Source organism: Lissotriton helveticus, chromosome 4_1 (assembly GCF_964261635.1).
Source record: "Lissotriton helveticus chromosome 4_1, aLisHel1.1, whole genome shotgun sequence".
Taxonomy (NCBI): domain Eukaryota; kingdom Metazoa; phylum Chordata; class Amphibia; order Caudata; family Salamandridae; genus Lissotriton; species Lissotriton helveticus.
In genome coordinates, this window is record NC_136063.1 from 1,725,648,586 (window position 1) to 1,725,669,092 (window position 20,507).

Genomic DNA, 20,507 nt, shown 5'->3' on the forward strand with positions numbered 1-20,507 from the left:
TGTGTATCCGAGGATAGCGATCAAGGGGTCAGCGGGCATCGTCTCACCCATCATCTCCGCGATAGCCTCCACAACCAGCTGCCAGTAATGCGCCACCTGGGGACAGGCCCATGCCAGGTGTAGGAAATCAGCATGGTCGGCATGGCAGCGTTCACATCTGTCGCTGTCAGCCAGCCCAAACCTATACTTCCGAGCCGGAGTATAGTATATCCGTTGAAGGAATTTGTAGTGAATAATTTTCAATCTGCTGCTAGCGGAAACGCGAGCGGTGAGTGTGCAACAGTAGTTCCACTGCTCATCGGTGATATCGAGGGCAAGTTCAGCAGCCCATCGCAGCCGAGCATTGGAGACCGGTTCCGGAGCCGCGTTTCGGATTTGGCGGTAAAGACCAGAGACCAAGTGGGTCCCGTCTTGTGATCCCAACAGGAAATGCAGTGGGGCTAGGGTCTCAGGTTCATTGGGATAGTCAGGTAAGATGTCCCGCATCCCCGCACGCAGCCGAATATAGTAAAAGAGTTCAAGGGTGGTGTGTTCCTGTGCCTTAAAGAACAGTTCCTTAGTCTTGAAACTACTCTCATGGAACAGGTCGCCCCAACGGGCGATGAGTAACCTACCACATAATTGACGGAAACCTCGTTCCGACAAGAGAGATAGTTGCGGGTGATAAGCAAGCGGTAATTTGGGAGAGTAGGGCATCGGGCACGACAGGTGTCTAGCAATGCGACGCCATGCATCCAATGTGCAGGAAACTGAGGTATGCGCAGTGGTGATGGCCGTCTCAGGACAGTGTAGCAGTCCGTTGAGTGGTATAGGGTGCACAATCCAGTCCTCCACCGCTATGTGCGGCATGAAAGGAGTTGGAGCCATCCAATGGTAGGCAAAGTGTGCCTGTGCACATTGGTAGTAAGTTTCAAAATTAGGGATGTCAAAACCTCCTCGATCGTAGGGAAGGGTCAGCGTCGACCAGTTTAAGCGGGGGGACTTGCCGCCCCAGAAAAGTCTGCGCAGCTCCGCACGGAGCGTCCTGAAGAAAAAGGCACCAGGGTAGTAGGGGATATTGAGGAAAAGATATAGGAAGCGGGGCAATACCACCATTTTTATAAGTGAGGCTCTTCCCGCCATGGAGAGTGGTAGCGTGATCCACCTGTCCACCGAAGCCGTCAATTTGGTCACGGCCACTCCATAATTGGCACGGAGCGTCTCATCTTTATCGCGAGATATGCGAATTCCCAAATATCGAAGATCTGCACTACACCACTCCAGTGGGTAATCGAGAGGGAAGGCATGCACCGCATCCGTGAGGGGGAAAAACTGCGATTTTGCCCAATTGATGTGGACACCCGACACCCCTCCGAACAATATGAATTCCCGAAGCAGGGGATTGAGATGCGTCTCGGGATGCTTAACATAGAGCGTGATATCATCAGCATAAAGTGAGACATCTATTTGCCGCTGTAGGCAGTGCACTGCTCCCGCTCGGTGTAACTGCCGTATACGACAGGCGAGCGGTTCGACCGCGATGGCAAATAGCAGGGGAGAGAGCGGGCATCCCTGCCGGGTGCCTCTGGTGAGCGCAATCGGTTGTGATAGGCGGCCATTGATTAGTACCCTCGCCGTCGGGTCCGTATATAAAAGTCGAACCCAAGAGAGAAATAATGTGGGGAAACCCATGCTGGCTAAAACCGAAAACAGGTATGGCCACTCAATCGAGTCGAATGCCTTAGTGGCGTCTAGGAACACGGCAGCGACAGGGGTGTCGGGGTGGACCGTGCGAAGCAAGGTAAAAAGGGTGCGGAGATTGTGGGACGTAGACCTCCCTGCCACGAAGCCAGACTGATCAGGCAGGACAATCCGGGTCATGAGTAGCGACAACCGGGTAGCTAAGACTTTGGCCAGTATCTTAACATCGCAGTTCAGAAGGGACAGGGGACGGTACGAGTCACAAGCGGCAGGGTTTTTATCTGGTTTCAGAAGGGAGGTGATCGCCACCTCACGCATAGAGCAGGGAAGTATCCCATCGGCCAGAGATTCCGTGAAAACTTCACTGAGCACCGGTGCCATTATGTCAACATAGGTTTTATAGAATTCGGCCGGTAAGCCATCGAGCCCCGGCGCCTTTCCGTTCTGAAGGGACATGATGGCCTCACGGATCTCATCCAGCTCGAAGGGAGCCGCAAGAAACTCCCTGTCCCCATCGCTGAGCCAGCACAACGCCACATCATTAAGGTAGGTAGCATATGAAGTGTGTACCTGTGCCGTAGAGGTATAAAGTGAAGAGTAGTGTGCTGTGAAAGTGGATAGTATCTCTGTCGGGTCCCTGACAACCGTGCCGGTGTCATCAATAAGTTCCAGTATAGTGTTATGCACCCGTGGTGGTCGTGTGAGTGCAGCAAGCACCCTCCCGGGCCTATCCCCCTCACAATATCTCCGGGCCACCCAGTGTTTGCCCCGGTACTTCACCTCCCTGGCCGCCTCCTCTTCAAATTTTGACAGTGTCTCTCTAAAGGTGGCGTGTAAGTGAGGGTCAGAATCTGTGATCATGCGGCGTTCCAGAGTCCGCAATTCGCGTTCCAGTGTAGATATGGACTGAAGGATATCACGCAGCACCCCATGACTTTTGGAGATGCAGAAGCCCCTGATGGTGACCTTAAAAGCTTCCCAGATGTGCTCAACTGACTCTACCGACCCCTTATTTCTAGGGAAGAAATCTGCTATCTCCTCCCCCAGTTCAGTGCAGAAAACATTGTCCAAGAGTATATCAGGACGCAGTCTCCACGGAGGTCGTGGATTGTTCCATCCGGGAATGTTGAACTGCATAGACACAGGACAGTGATCGGAAAAGGTTCTAGGAAGGTGCTCTACTCTCAGCAACTCTGCAGCAGCTTCTCTGTTAACTAGGAAGTAGTCTAGACGCGCCCATGTCCCTGTGTGAGAAGTAAAGTGTGTCCCTTCCCGCCCCTGAGAATGCAGTTGTCTCCAGGCATCCAAGAGACCACCCTCCTCCATGATTCCCTCTAGCGTCTCCCTGGACCTGGGCTTGTAGGAGCCGACACCATCCGCCCTATCCACGGGGGGTACCAGTGCGAGGTTGAAATCACCACCCCATATAACATGCCGTGCCCCAACAGCTACAATCTTCCCCCACAATGTGGAAAAAAAAACAGGAGTATCAACATTCGGTGCATACATAGATACAAAAACATAGATATCACGGCCAATCCTCCCCCATAGTAAAGCATACCGCCCCTCCCTGTCCACTGCCTCTCCGAGACGATGGAAAGGCACTCCGCGGGCAATAAGCACCGCAACCCCTCTGGCATAGGTCGAGTATGAGGAAAAAACACGGGTGCTAGCCCATTTCGTCGCAAAAGCGGCAGTGCCCTGAGCAGGCAGATGCGTCTCCTGCAACATAGCAACTTGTACATGATGTCTGTTCAGATAGGCAATGACATTTCTGCATTTTTTAGCATTGTTCAGCCCCCTGACATTCCACGATAAGCACGTCAATCTAGCATTCGCATTCGAAACCGCCATGGGTGCAGAAAGTCTATATGTGAAAGTGTCCCAGTAGGCCTAATGACAGTGCCCCGGCCGCCCCGCCCCCACCCAAAGAAACACCAGTATAGCAGACAAATATACAGTCCAAGCATCTGAAGCCTCGTAAAATCCAACCTCCCCCCACCCACCCCAGCATCCCAAACATGCCAGAAGCCATGGATCCCACCCTCACAATCCCGCCCCCATCCCCCTTTCAACCGCAAAAGCGACTCCAAAAAACACAACCAAGCTATGGGCCCCCCTCCACCCTCCCCCCCCCCCCCCCCCCCAACTGTAGTAGTACGAACAACAAAACCTGTAACAGGACTATGGGGATCACCCAGTAGGGGTAAAACATAGAGTGCGCACAGCCACTTCTCGGTCCGTAGCTCCAGAACTGTACCGCCCTCGGTGGAGACTAGGGCCGAGAAAGTGGTCCTTGGTGTACATTACCACAGGGGTGCAGAGTCCATGTAGGTCCATCGCTCACGAATCACCTCAATGTCCGAAGTCCGAGCCGCCGGGTGAAAGTCAGCTGGCATGGAAAAAAAACTCCGCTCGTAGTGCACAGGGACGGTCAGTCTTCGTGTGGTGCTGGAGGCAGGTCAGCATCCTCCTGTTCAACTATATCAACATTATCGTCCCTGCGTGCCCTCCGTATCGATTTTAGGAAATCTTCTGCTTTTTGCGGGTTGGTGAAAAACCGTTGCTTACCCTGATGGGTGACTCGAAGCTTCGCAGGGTACAAGAGAGCATAGTCTATCTGGGCTTCCCGCAACTTCTTCTTCACCGGCAGGAACTTGCGCCGTTCATCCTGGACCATCGGCGTGAAATCTGGGTAAACGGAGAAAGTAACCCCGTTATACTGCAGCGATCTTTGGGTCCGGGCCGCTCTGAGGGCAGCGTCGCGGTCGCGATAGTTCAAGAGCCGAGCAATGATGGGCCTGGGAGGAAGGCCAGGCTTCGGTACAGGCGCCAGGGAGCGATGGGCCCTCTCCACAATAAATTGAGGCGAGAAAGCCTCCTCTCCGATCGAGCCTCTGAGCAGTTTTTCAACGTACAGTTCCATCCTTCCTGTATCTGTGGACTCCGGCACATTGGTGATGCGTATGTTGTTCCGGCGGCTGCGCGCTTCCAAGTCCTCATTCTTTGCCGCTATAATCCGGAGCAAATTGTCCATCCTGGCCAGTTGCGTCGTATGGGTCGTGGTGACATCAGTGTTATCAGATATCCGCTGCTCCGCGGTCGTGATGCGTTCCTCATGGCGGTCGACCTTGTGTACCAAAGCATCCAGCCGGGCCGTGACTCCGTCCACCTTCTCAACGACAGTGGCGAAGCCCTGTCTCATCTCCTGAATCAGGTTGGTAAGGTCCACATCGGTAGTAGGAGGCGGGATAGGTCGCGGAGTAGACGCGCTAGGTCCCGGAGACATCTGCGTCGATTTTGCGCCCCTCTTCACGCTGTCGAAGCTCAGCTTAGGCTGGCGGTTCTCAGTCCGACCCATGGCGACGTCAGGGAACGGCCTCCAGGCCAAGGAGCAAGATGACAGGGCGGTCTGCACCTGCAAATTAAATGAGCACAGTCCACTCGGAAAGGGCACAGCTGGCAGCGGCGAACGCAAGGGAGGCGCAGTCCGTGAATAGCGCCGCACGTCCCCCAAGTGCTATGACAAGCGCTATAGAAGTCACTCTCCGCCTAGTACCGGTGGAGAAGCGGTCCGGGTATCAGTGGCCGCAGCAATCAACAGGATCCCAAGCAGTAGGGCGAGCAATGGCGGTTCCTTACAGGGTAAGGTGCTGCACAGAATTGCGGCGCTCAGGGGAGCAGTCCAGGGCCTCTCTGCATGGCCGCCACGCACCACAACACGGGCGATAGCACTCCTCACTCTGGAGACAATGTAGGGGATTCCTACGCAGCAAATGCGGCTCGTGATCGCAGCGTCAGGGACAACGAGGCTGATTTTTACTCCTGATCAGCCGGCCGATAGTCCGCGCCGCCCAGGTCAGGAGCAGCAGTCAGGCGGAGGGTCGGCGCGACGACTCGGGGGGGGCCGCCTGGCCCTGCAGTCGTTCCCGCCCTGTGGGAAGCAGTTCCCCTCTCAGCACCAGCGGCGAGAGCTACCAGCAGCAGGGGGGGGGGGGGGCTCACGGCGGAGACACCGGCAGCCGCCTACCTCCGTCCCAGGTCCCGCACAGCGTCCCAACAGGATGTCAGCTGCAGCTCTGCGATGCGGCCCAGAGCCTCGTGGCAGTCCCCAGGGTCGCGTGAGCAGCAGCGGCCGACCACCCGCTCACGGCAGCTCCAGAGCAGATACCGGGCAAAGTTCAGCAGCCGGTAGCTCAGACCTCGGTGCACGCAGAGCCCTCAGAGTTGGGTCGATCGTGGAGAGCGATGTCCTGAAGCAGGATCCGAAATGTAGGGGCGATACAGCACCCCGTGGCGCAGGATTTATGAAGGATTATTCACCAAGGAACGGGAGCCACGCACCTAGGCAGCCATTCCGTAAGTGCGCCCTCTAGCGCCCCCCAGTGTTGTAGTGTTTGCGTAGTGTAGGGTCATGCTGGGGGTAGTGTTTTAGGGTTTAGGGTAGTGTTGTAGTGTTTGCGTAGTGTAGGGTCATGCTGGGGGTAGTGTTTTAGGGTTTAGGGTAGTGTTGTAGTGTTTGCGTAGTGTAGGGTCATGCTGGGGTGTAGTGTTTTAGGGTTTTGGGTAGTGTTGTAGTGTTTGCGTAGTGTAAGGTCATGCTGGGGTGTAGTGTTTTAGGGTTTTGGGTAGTGTTGTAGTGTTTGCGTAGTGTAGGGTCATGCTGGGGGTAGTGTTTTAGGGTTTAGGGTAGTGTTGTAGTGTTTGCGTAGTGTAGGGTCATGCTGGGGGTAGTGTTTTAGGGTTTAGGGTAGTGTTGTAGTGTTTGCGTAGTGTAGGGTCATGCTGGGGGTAGTGTTTTAGGGTTTAGGGTAGTGTTGTAGTGTTTGCGTAGTGTAGGGTCATGCTGGGGGTAGTGTTTTAGGGTTTAGGGTAGTGTTGTAGTGTTTGCGTAGTGTAGGGTCATGCTGGGGGTAGTGTTTTAGGGTTTAGGGTAGTGTTGTAGTGTTTGCGTAGTGTAGGGTCATGCTGGGGGTAGTGTACACCGCTAATGAACTTCGTGATCTTAATAACACCTTACAGACAGATCACGAGCCTCCGATATGTATATTAGCGGACCCTATTGGGGGGCCTTTTTTATGCACTAAGTGCATTAATAAGAGCCCGGTCACCCCAATCCTCATCCCTCAAACCTCCCGGAAATGTATACATGCGGCACTTGTTAATGCCCGCTCGCTCCCTTGTCACAAAATTGACATATTGGAGCTGCTTAACACCCATGATATCGATCTTCTATTTGTGACTGAGACTTGGGGAGACAATGCATCAGGACCGGACTTTAAGGCCGCTATGCCAGAAGACTACTGTGTTCATAGGCAGGATCGTATTGCTGCCCATAAAGGCGGGGGGATTGCAATTATATACCGCAATTGCCTCCGTGTTAAGACCATCGACCTCAAACATACAAGCAGTGAGGCTCTGGCCTTTACGATCATTCTCACCACCAACCAATCACTCACAGGTATTCTTCTTTATCGACCTCCAGGCTCTCGCCCAAACTTCCTTTCGCAACTCCATCACTTGAGCGAGTTAGCTGCAGATCATAAATATTTCACCCTCTTAGGAGATTTTAACTTTCATCTTGATCTAGTGTCAGATAAAGACACTGATCAGCTCATCCACGATCTTTCTGCTGTAGGTCTAGAACAGCTGATTACAGAACCCACACACGAAGCAGGCCACACGCTTGACGGTATATTTACTAATAACCCCTATATCGTCAAAAATAAAATACTTCCCTTAACGTGGTCTGACCATTTTGCTATTTTATTCGATATTAAAAGCGAAACCATAGCTCCTAACACTACATTTGCAAACTCTCATGTAATCTCTAGAGACTGGAAACATCTAGACTTTAATCAACTTGCAGAGACTCTTACTGATGCTTTTGCAGGTTTGGATAAAATAACCGACCCTAACATCGCAGCCACCACTTATACTTTTATTTTAGAGGAAGCTTTCAACATTTTAGCTCCTTCTAGAATATACAAACGTAACAGGAAGACCCCTTCGGCCCCATGGTTTACCGAAAATCTTAGACTCCAGCGACAACACTGTCGCAACATGGAACGACACTGGCGTAAAAACTACAACTCAGCAGACAAAATCATCTATAAAGCTGCACTTCTTGGCTATAAGCAGAGCATAGTACGTGAGAAAAACATCTACTACACCACCCAAATCGACCAAGCTTCTTGCAGCATGAAGAAACTGTTTGAAGTTGTCAACCACCTTGCCGAACCGCCTAATCCCCCTACTGAAACATCTCAAAATTTCTGCAATGCACTGGCCGATTTCTTTTCTGAAAAGGTCATATCCATATTTAAGGATTTCAATTTAAAGGTGAAAACTTCTCAGATACATGAGCCCCCGACAGCTTTTACTGAATTTACCAGGACGAACCCACACGACATTTTTAAACTAATTCAGTCAATTAAATCTGGATCCCCTCTTGATCCTTGTCACCCATCCATACTCATCAACATTCCGGATATTGTTTCCATACCACTGACAGATATTTGTAACAGCATGTTTTCCACAGGCTCTTACCCTACCATCTGGAAAAACACCATTATCAGGCCGCTTCTCAAGAAACCTTCCCTGGACCCTTTAATATCTTCCAGTTATCGTCCTATTGCCTCCCTGCCGTTTCCAGCCAAGATCTTTGAATCGGTCATGAACAAACAACTTTCTGACTATATTCAAACAAATGATCTGCTGGACGAAACTCAGTTTGGTTTCCGTCAAGGTCACGGAACTGAGACTGCCCTAATTAAGGCGGCAGATGAAATTAGGGCCACAATGGACAAGGGTGGTCAGGCTGTCCTGATCTTGTTGGACCTGTCGGCGGCTTTCGACACGGTCGATCATGTAACTTTGATCGGCCGTGTCGAGGCCATTGGTATTAAACATAGAGCCAGGGATCTTATTACATCTTTCTTAACCGATCGCAGACAAGCAGTTAAGTTGGGCACTTTCACCTCACCCACTTTCAGCCTTCCCTGTGGAGTCCCTCAAGGTTCCTCGCTAAGTCCGACCCTTTTCAATATCTATGTTTCGGACTTAGCGAGGGTAATAAAAGAGTACAACATCAACCTGACAACGTATGCCGACGACACCCAGTTGGTGTTATCCATACATAAGGACGGACCCACTGTGGCAGCAAACTTCAAGAACGGTATGAGGGCTATTAGCAGTTGGATGGCTTCCAACTGCTTAAAACTCAATTCATCCAAGACGGAAGTTATGCTTTTTGGAAAGATTCAACCTTTGTGGTCTCCCTCATTGTGGCCTGAGGAACTGGGAACTCCACCACAACCTGTTAGCAAAGTCAGAAATCTGGGAGTGATATTTGACAACAAGCTCCTCTTTCATCACCATGCGAATGCGGTAGTTTCATCTTCCTTTAACATCCTAAGGAAAATAAAGAAAATACTACCGTACCTTCCCATAGCCACGGGAAAAACACTAATATCCACACTGGTGTTTTCGCGTACTGACTATTGCAACGCCCTCTTCCTCAATGCCCAAAAAAAGGTTATTTCTAAACTGCAATTAATACAAAATGCCTCTGCCAGAGTTCTTCTGGGGATTCCCAAATATAGTTCGGTTTCCAGACATTTAGACCAATTGCACTGGCTTCCAGTCAGAAGCCGCACGAAGTTTAAGACCCTTTGTATTGTCTATAAGGCAATAAAAGACACAGGACCTAAATTCTTGAGAAGTTCTTTTAAACCTTTGGCAACCCCTAGAATGTTGCGCTCTAACACAGCTCACATGCTTCAAATTCCTAGAACAAGGACAGTTAACCGGGGAGATAGGCGTTTCACCATAGCTGCAGCAAAACTGTGGAACTCCCTTCCCCTCAACATAAAGACCAGTCCATCTTTAATAGTTTTTAGAAAGCAGCTAAAGACTTGGCTGTTTTCTCATCGACACGATACATAGATTCTTTTACTATTGTCCCTTCGATTTAATCACTGGTTTATTTAGATTTAGCTTCAGCGCCGAGACACCTATGGGTAATTGTAGCGCTTTAAAAATTGCAAAAAATAAATAAATAAGGGTTTAGGGTAGTGTTGTAGTGTTTGCGTAGTGTAGGGTCATGCTGGGGGTAGTGTTTTAGGGTTTAGGGTTGTGTTGTAGTGTTTGCGTAGTGTAGGGTCATGCTGGGGGTAGTGTTTTAGGGTTTAGGGTTGTGTTGTAGTGTTTGTGTAGTGTAGGGTCATGCTGGGGGTAGTGTTTAGGGTTTAAGGTAGTGTTGTAGTGTTTGCGTAGTGTAGGGTCATGCTGGGGTGTAGTGTTTTAGGGTTTTGGGTAGTGTTGTAGTGTTTGCGTAGTGTAGGGTCATGCTGGGGGTAGTGTTTTAGGGTTTAGGGTAGTGTTGTAGTGTTTGTGTAGTGTAGGGTCATGCTGGGGGTAGTGTTTTAGGGTTTAGGGTAGTGTTGTACTGTTTGTGTAGTGTAGGGTCATGCTGGGGGTAGTGTTTTAGGGTTTAGGGTAGTTTAGTTGTTTAGTGTATGCTAAAGGCATATTCGTTCTAAAAGTTTTCGTTATTTTAATTTGCGGCCTAATAGTACATGCAGGATTTTTTTTGCGGACTGATGGTATGCGGGATTTCGTCATATATTCGCTAATCATACTTTCTATGGCAAAATTAACCCCCTCATTTTGTTCCTTTTTAAATTAAATGTTTTAAGAGTTACCACTTTATTCCAATCAAGATGGCTTCAGGTGTGCCATACCTTTGTAATAAGTAGGACTGTTAGCACTCTAGTTGTTCTTTAGAACACTCTGGGACATTCTGTCATTGGGCTATAGTTGGGCTACATCTGGCTGATATTTGGGCTACATTTGTTTTTTTTGTCTCTGGTGGCCATCTTTGGGCTACATTGGGCTACATTGGGCTACATTGGGCTACATTTGGGCTCCAACATATATATAGCCCAATGTAGCCCAATATATATTTTTCAAAGTTAATTTTCGTAAAAACCACTGGAGCCTATATCTTGAGACATAGCAAAGGCACATCGGGCTACCAGTCCCTACAATTTTGCCAAGTTTGGTGTACATCCATTCAGCCGTTCAGGCTAAAAGTGAGGCCAACCGCCCTATGGAAAATTGCATGGGAGAAACATGTTTTGGGACCCCCCTTTTTTCTCGGCCCCCCCCTTGACGAAACCCCCCCAAATTTTCAGGGGCTGCTCAGAAACAAAATGTTCCATTTTCCTGAAAATTTCAGCCAATTCTGTCCTCAAACGCCAAAGTTATTCGACATAGAATTTTCAAAAATCCCATAGGAAAAAAATCCTAACTATATATACCTACTGGCTATCGCCAGTAGGTAATATATATATATATATATATATATATATATATATATATATATATATATATATATATATATATATATATATATATATATATATATATTAATGCCATGCAGTGGCTATCCGTGCAGGTAAGCGCAGTGGGGTGAGAGGCTGAAAATGACATATGACTGGATAATGAATATAAAATAAATAAATCATTAAAACCGCTTACCTTGCGCTCACCGCACCGACCTGCATGGACCGCCACTGATGCCATGGCATTTTTTCATGTGCATTTGTTGTAAGAGAAGGTATTTAAACACAACTATGATCCAAGGAGTTAAATGTGTGTAGTAAAACCATACTGAAGATGCACTGTGACTATAAGAAAAGTAGGGCCCATTTAAGACGAATTGGTGTAGGGCAGCACTGCAAGTCATGTTGCAGGGGCACCTTCCTGCACAAAAACAATCCTTAGAGGCAATTTCTTCTTTTTATGTGAGCTACAGCACTCATAGATAGAGAAAAAAACAAGAAGAAATACGAATATTTCTCCTTGTTATGCCTGCTGTGGGGAGGCATAAGGATTTGGCACTACCCCAGGTGGGAAACATCCTTTACAACACAACTTTTACCACGCAGTGCCTTTACGACGTAACTTTTACAACGCAAACCATTACAACGCATTGCGCTGGGGGGGCGCTCTAGGATAGGGAATAGGTTTAATGTACTATCCAACACCTTCCCTACTATCCACGGGGACTGGAGTTGGAATAGTAAATTAAACAATTCACTATCCATCGCCCCAAAGCACTATGCGTTGTAAAGGCATGCGTTGTAAAAACCGCGTTGTAAAGGCATGCGATGTAAAAGCATGCGTTGTAATGTAATACATCCCCCCAGGTTTATGTGATTAAGTAAATCTGGGACAACATTCAAATCCATGGTTGCCGAGTGAGAAAACCCACTTCAATGCCCATTAAAGCCTCCTTGATGCAGAGTAGAGCAAGGCAGCAACTTGCGTTGCTTTGTCTTACTCCATATCTATGAGGCCATGCATATGATTGAGAGACTTGCACTGCCGGAGTGCCCAAAAAAGCAAGCCTCTCATAAATAAGCCCCATTGTTTCAATGTGTAAACTAATTGTAACATGCAATTTATAAGGCAATAAGCAATGATTTCTCAGGTGAAATCCACTCTACTGTGGTAATAACTCGAATATAGCTTTGCGCTATTGTAATAAACATGTGAATGCGTGTTTATTAGTGCAGTTGCTGTAAATACAATGAGTTATAGTGCCATGTTTAATTTTTACATTTATTTTCATGGCGTGTGTGTTCGCACACATGCATAGATACATATAACATTCAAATTACTGATAACCTTTTGATAAATATATAATAACATATTCATGTCGTGGCAGTGAAATAAAACATCTGTAAACAAAATTTCCAGAAAACACTCTGATGTCCTTTGTAATAACTTCTTAAAGAATATGAAAACACAGTTAGGAATATATGTTTCTATAGAAGCATATATATATATTTTTTTTTAAAACAGGACTATGGGTGATTATATAATTGCAAAGAAATCTCAATAGAGAAATATTCAAACAGAGAAATCTCAGCAGAGAACATCAGCACAAAGAAAGATAATTTCAGCTCGCTACAGCAATAAATACCTCATACTTTTCATTGTATTTATAAAACACTACATACAATGAAATGATTTTGAAAAATGCTACAAAGATATGTTTAGGGTTAATATAAGGAATACGGTTAGAGTTAGTAGTTAGGGAAATATTCAGTGTTACAGTAAGATACAGCTTCAGGGCTGTAATCAGGTTCAGGGATAGGGAAGGAATAGCTGTTAAAGTTGTGGTCGGGTCAGAGATGGGGTAAAGAATAATTTAATTCATTCGAGGCTGAATGAAATACATTTTTATTTTAAATGAATTTGTTGTAGCTACTTGTACAGTTGAATCATCCTTTTATTTGTGTTTCTCCTAAATTTGCTCTTCTGTAACAACTGTGATGGGTTATTCATAAAGGTAGCACTTTTCATTGTAATTCCCTAGATCCCTCAGTCACATTCAGTGTCAGAGCTATTTTTCTGTTCGTTTCAGGGCAGTTTGTGTTATATTTGTATTTATGTTTCTATGTGTATGTTTATAAGTTCTGGTCAGCATGAACCGGGCCATTTCAGGCAGCAGGCCCATGATAACGATTAGATCTATTGCATTACCGTTTTTTTGCAACGATTAACGAATGAGGTTCATATGATTGTAGGTAGAGTTACTTCTAAAGAGCTTCTAACATTCACACGCTAGTTTCCCACTAAATTAAAAAGATCAAACATGTTATTTTGTTATCACTTTATCTGATTCAATGCTTCAGAGTGACAACATGTATTTTGCCCTAGTCTGTGTTTTTAATCTTATGTGTCTTAGTTTCTACATGTATGTATCTTGAGTCATTTTAGCCCTTCCAAATTAAATTAAGCCTTCTCCTTGTTATGTTTTCAGTTCTTTTTATCCTGTATCCGATACTCTCATGTCTCCAACTGGCCTTTTGTACGGTCATCAGTGTTGCCTTACTTTACTTTGCTTTGCTATTTTTTGTATATTCACATTATGAATGTTTGAAGGCTGTCACTACCTTCCCGGTTGTCTACCTTCTTCTCTCACTGGCTTTGCTTCTCTTTCTTGATCCCATTGCTAGTCATCATTCTTTTCCTCTCCCCTGTGCTTTCTTTTTCATCTTTGCACTGCGTACTTTAGGTCTACAAGCAAATCCTGGGTTGTAATGAAAGAATTGACGGTGGGATTGAAAGTGGGTGTGCTTTTCATTGTTATTGTTGCTGGTTGTCTGTCCCCATCAATGTCTCATGTGCATGTTTTTGTTTGGCGTCTTCAGCTTTCGGACCCATGTCTGGTGGGTGAAGAGGGATAAATATAAGAACTGAGAGGAACGTTTAAATCATCCCTAGTGGGAATGGCCCAAGATGACGCTGGAGAAGGACAGCTAAACAGGTACCAAACATGGAAGCTTAACTCAGTGGAAAGGACAAATCCTTTGTTACTCGTTTTGTTACTGTTCATTGTATCTACCCTACTGGCTCTCATCACATTTTCATGCTGAGTTGTGTTTGTTATGTTCATACATTGGTTGTAAACAGAGCTATTTGACCTAAATAGTCCTCACCGAGCTGGACTACCACCCATGTCCCCATTCCTACGCCCCAAGTCAGACTGGAAGAGTTGTGATCATGCTTGGAGCACCTTTGCAGCCATCTTTGAATTTTTTAACCACCACCCCTAGTAGGAGGTTATGCAGATACATATGCAACTTCCTATGTTGTCTCTCATCGTCCATGTTGTATCACGTTTTTACCTATGCCTCCTACAATATTTTGTTTTTAACACCTCTTGCCACATACTCTGTCACAAAAGTGCAGTAATACAATCTCTTTGTGTGAAGGTTGGGGATGGTGAAGGATATAACTCTGAGGGAAAGAATGGAGGAAGACGAGATGATGGTTACCATAAAAGAGTATTCTAAATAGGAATTCATTGCTGTATTGGCAAGCTTCTAAAACCAATTTGTACAAGGCTGTTAGTAGCACAGTATCTATCTGAAACCTCAGCTGTTTTACGGCATTCATAAAATTAAAACTAAAGGGCATCATGCACCGAATTAAAGGTCATGTGTGTTAGACAATGAAGGCAACTAAATTTAAATGAGTGCTATGTCTATAATTGCACCGTCCTCCCACCTACCACATGCTGTAAACACTATGGCCCAGCTAATATTTGACGCAACACTGCTGCTGTACTACTTCGCATTAAAGGGAAAGGGAAAATTTGTTTTTTCTTTCCTCAGCACTGATACACGTTTGGCTGCCATGCATCAATGCACACACCCTCGCGCATTAGTATAAGGTTGTGCACGTTTTCTAAAGCATAGGTTTGCACTGCAAGGCAACCCTTCCAATACCAAATACTATCGTTTAAGACTTTTCCTCTTTTGTACGTGTGCAGTACCATGCAACGTTGAACATTTGGGAGAAATTAAATGATTTCTCCTCATTATGCCTACATCGAGGCGGCGTGAGGCTTTGGCACAAATTCCTGCCTGTGAATGTTAGGAAGGTTAGAGATGATATCTGTTGAGTGCTCTCATTTGATGCTTACTTCATAAAAGAGCTTAGCAGAGGAAGCAACTGCTAGTGGACTGAAAAGCACAGAGGTGTTTCAAAAGTGCACCAAGTACTATCGCACACGGTTACACAATCCTAATATATTTCTGCTTGTCTTCATTTTGAATTAATCAAAATCAACGGGAAACGAATCCTTTTGATAGGAGTTGAATCACATACTGTGCTTGTAACTGGTTTCTCTTCTTCTACACTATATACTCAGCCATCAGGTATTTTTGCCCTCAGGAAAAGCAAAGGGGATCAACTAATACCCTGTTACCTGTTCCCTCTCGATGATACCTGTGGTTAAGTATTGTTCCACTAACACTTCGCAAAAAAGGGGCAGTTAGCCTGGTGAGAACAAATTATCCTGTATCCTTTGACAGACTGCAGAACATAATATCAGAGGTTCTCTGTGGACCAACACAGTGTTTGGCTTCCTAGTCGGAGTGAATGCTTCTAGCTACCTCTGGGGATAAACACACTCAACTCTGTGCATTCTTCTCACATTCCCTTCTCTGCTGTTAAGACATTAATGTAATAAACCTACTATTGCTGTCGCGTCATCCTACCTCAGTGCTCCTCAGTAAGTGTGCAAGGGTCCTAATCTGTTCAACTCTGCATTTATTACCAAAGCACTTCTCGGACTGCTTATGTGTGTTTTTTCTAAATTTAATGAGCGAAGTAATACATACTTTTAAGGAAACAGCCGTGTAAGTATATTTTTAAGCAAATATATATTAAGAACTTCAACAGAGTCCAACAAAACATTCTAATTGAAACCGATGGTAATTTAGTTATGTGGCGGGTGATATAAACGACTGACACCTCCTTCTCGGTCCACCATGGGTTTGAACCATTGGAGCATTCCGTGTCCATCAATGGTCAGGTATGGCCTTGTGACGGATTTTGTTACTACATTTGCTTGCAATATCACAATGAATATCTCTGCATCCCTTCATATACAGTTAAACCAGCGCATCTTAGTGTCATGCCTGCCTCTGGCTTCCACAACACTTGTCGTTGGTACATGACAACCCGGGTTATTTTTAAGCATGGGCCAAAAATTCGTTACGCTCGCGAAATTTGCGAATTTTCAGCAATTTTGCGGTCCGTGAATCTCGCGAAATTGCTGAAAATTCGCAAATTCGCAAGCGGGCGGATTTTTTTTTTATGGCCAGCTCACTCAAGGGACCCCTGCGCCCTTCGGCGCGATGGCATAGTAACACACACATGGTCACTGGAGACAACTATTCTGGAATTTTACGCAGCTGTATTGTAGGAAAAGCACTATACATTTACCCAACGAGGTAGCACTTACTGATTAGCCAGTAGAAAGTACTCCAGTTGAGTAGAGGTATCGCACAAAACGATGGCGTCTTCTTGGATAAATATGACGATGCTCCTGTCACAAAAATTAAACCTCAACAGGAAGCACTTACAGATATAAATAAAGCAGGTGCCCGAGTTGATGCTCAAATTCAGTAATGCATTCATCAGCCCAAAAATAATCGGGAGTTTTGTCGAGGCTGGGCAGGTGTGCCTTCTCCCCATGGCTACCGTTTCTGTGTTGGGCCAAAAGGGGGGGCTTCTATCCAAGTTCACATGCCTCTTGTAAGGCTCGTGAAAGTGAAGGAAGCAAAGTTCATCCTTCACTTTCACGAGCGCAATCCCTGTGCAGTTCCTGTGACCAGGAGCTTATTTCTCCTCGTCTGCTGCTCTGATCGGTCTTTGACCTTTTATACACACAAGAGGCATGTGAACTCGCATAGAAGTCCGCCCGTTTGGCCCCGCCCCACACACTAGCAGTGTGCACCGTCTTCCCGCCATTTACCCACTATGATGGACAGCTCACTCAAGGGACCCCTGCGCCCTTAGGCGCGATGGCATAGTAACACACACATGGTCACTGGAGAAATTTCTTCTGGCACTTTACGCAGCTGTAGTGTAGGGAAAGCACTATATATTTACCCAACGTGGTAGCACTTACTGGATTAGCCAGTAGAAAGTACTCCAGTAATAGGTTATGCAAATCGCAAAGAAATCCACGAGTTCGCGGGAAAATCCGAAAACTCGTGGAATTTTTTGCGATTTTGCGCAAATTTGCGGACCGCAGATCCGCAATATCGCCCATACTTTGTTATTTTGTTTTAATTTATATTACAGGAACAATTGGGACCAGGTTTATCCTGTCCGTTCTTTGGGTGGTAGGGGTCATGCAGATAAATCACATTTAGGATGAATGCCATCAGGAGGCCCTGTTGGCCTGGAGAGCAATGACACATACCATTCTAGAGCCCCCTGGATAGGATCACCATGCCGCTGAACAGTTGAGTGTGCTGTTGAGTAGAGTCCAGGGTGGGACGGGGTCACTTGGTATTAAACTTTCCATAAATGATTGTGTATGATGAAATTCTCGTACCAGAGTTGGCTCATTCATACCTAGCCATTTTCAGTCCCTTTTGTAGTATTTTCATTAACAATGTAGGTTATCTTGCTACAAAGGTATACTATTGGAAAGACAAATGCCTGGGTCAGGTTTCTCATTCCTCTAACACAGTAGAATAAAAAAGTTTTAATGTGAAACCCCCATGAAAATAAAATCACTGCCCCCCCTCTTTTTTTCTTTTTTTTAAATTTTTTGTACTCCTCATACATGCCACCAGAAGATGATTGCTCTAGATGGGATGTTTCTGTGCCTTCCACACAAACAGAATTGGTTTCCGCCCCTGGATATGTGTGCGGCCTACAGAGTTCACCCAGAGGTAGGCTGTCTCCTTGTCCAACTCCCATTTACCTTGATGAACCCATACATGTACCAGGGAGGACCAGACCACAACCCTCTGGCATAATCATTGGACCATAATTATTTCCTCAACCAGGCCTCGAGTGCCGACCAGATTTTATTAGCACTTACTCCGCCACAGGCCATATCCGACTGGCTGCCCAACATGATGTTTTTTAAACAATCAGCAAATCTAGGTGGGGCTACCGACTTCCATTCGCTACAGATTTACCTTCTAGCGATAACTATCACATAGAACAGGAACTGAGAAGCCGCATCGTTCATAAGGTAGCCCGGTGGTAGGCCAAAGAAGACCAGTCTAGGGCAACAGGTGATCGGTGATAACAGGACCTCCTCCAAAAAACCACAAACTGCCACCCAGTGTCTGGTAATCTTCGGGCAATCTAAAAACATGTGTTGGTCATCAGCTGCTGGGTGTTTACATCTAGGACTGTAGTAGTTATCAGCTGCTACCCTAGACAATTTAGCTTGTGTCCAATATACCCTGTAAGCTGAAAACAAATGATTTCTTCTGAGATTTGCTGGCTTAATTAATCTCTGAGACATAGTAAAAGCATCAGTCCAAATTCTCTGTACCTCGTCCGCATTCTCGGTTAAAACACTGCCCCAGAGACTCTTGAGTTCAGAGTTCAGACCATCCTTTACACCAGCAAGAGTCCTGTACCAGAAAGAGACCTCCCGCTTCCAGACTCCCCCCCTACAGATGGAGTCTAGAATCAGAGTGTATTCTCCGGTCCCCCAAACCTGTCTTGCCCACCACGCAGACAACTGATAGAACTTAAATCTAGTAAGGGTACCATTGGTTAAGTTCACAAAGGACTCCCAATCCATCACCCTAGTATTTACACATAGGTTGCCCCATGTTTTTAACCCAGCTGCTTTAAGTGCCTGCGACAGTTGATCTAGAAGGCATTCCGGAGTGCTGGGGGAGTCCCAAATTGGGGCCTGTAGATTGTAATAAGGTATCCCCAACACTCTCCGGACATATCCCCAGTTCTTAAGCGCAGCCTGTAAGATCTTAAGGCGGACTTTTTTATAAAACTTTTGGTCCCCGAATTTGAAAAGGAAATGTTCTACCCCCTGTGGTTGGTTGTGTAACAATGCCTGAAATAGAAGGCCCTGTGAAGAGGAGTCTAATTTATTAGCCAATATCCTAAAATTCTTAAAGTGAAAGGCGTGATAGTATAAAAACAAATCAGGTAAAGCCAGACCTCCCACCCTCAACTCTCTCCTCAGTTTCTTCCAGGCAATCCTGGGTGATTTTGCGGCCCAGATGAACATACCGATCTTCCCTTGGAGGCAAGCGATATCCTTGGAATCAAATGAAAGCGACATAGAATTAAAAAGAAAAGCTATTTTGGGGAGAATAGTCATTTTGACCAGATTGACTCTCCCATATATGTTCAGAGGCAGACTACCCCATCTTAACAATAGCTTATACACCTCCTTCGCTACTATCTGCCAACTGGTTTTAGAGATATCTCTCAATTTTGGGGTGAGATATATTCCCAGATACCTGATTTTTTTGTTTAGCACTCTGTATGGGGATTAGATTGTTCAAACCCATTATATCCGTTTTCTCCTTATTGATTTTATAGCCGGATACCTTTCCAAATTCCTCGGCCCGGTCGAATAACCGGGGAATTGCATCAACATGATTAGAAGTATATAGGAGGAGGTCATCCGCATACAGCGCTGTTTTAAGTTCCAACTCTCCGAGTTTAAAAGGAGAAATGAGACTATCGGTTCTAAGCGAACAAACAAAGGGCTCAATATAAACATCAAACAAAAGGGGGGACAGGGGACATCCCTTCCTGGTACCTCTAGAAATGTTGAACCATTCTGATAGGCCTCCATTCACTAAATCTTTTGCTTGGGGATTCTTATATAATGTTTTAACTCCTTCGATAAAAATCCAAGGGAACCCGAACCTAGTCATGGTAGCCCAAAGGTACACCCAATTGACCTGGTCAAACGCTTTATCTGCGTAGATTGCTATGATGGTAAGTGGCAGCCCTCTCTCCTCCACAAAGTCAACGTGGAACGTTAGTTAATTGAGCTGCCTCCCAGGAATAAACCCTCTCTGGTCTAGGTGTATAATTGTTTTAATAATTTTGGCTAGTCTAGCAGCCAGTATCCCGGAAAAAAATCTTCAAGTCGGAATTTAATAATGAAATTGGTCTATAAGACTCAATTTTTTGTGGGTCCTTATTTTGCTTGGCTATCAGCGTTATGGTGGCTTCAGATCAGGAGGGAGGGATATTGTCCCCTAATACGAAAAATACTATTGAAGAGTGTCTTCAACACCGGGATAATTATATCAAGATTATCAGAATATAGCTCTACTGGCAGCCCATCCGGGCCTGCGGCTTTCCCTCGGCTCATTTTCTTGAATTGCTGTTGTATTTCGCCTTCCGTAATTTCACTGGCCAGAAAGGTCTTATCTAATTCCAATAATGTGGGCAAATCTTCAGGGCTAACCAGGCATTGATCTCCTCTGCTCCAAGGCTGG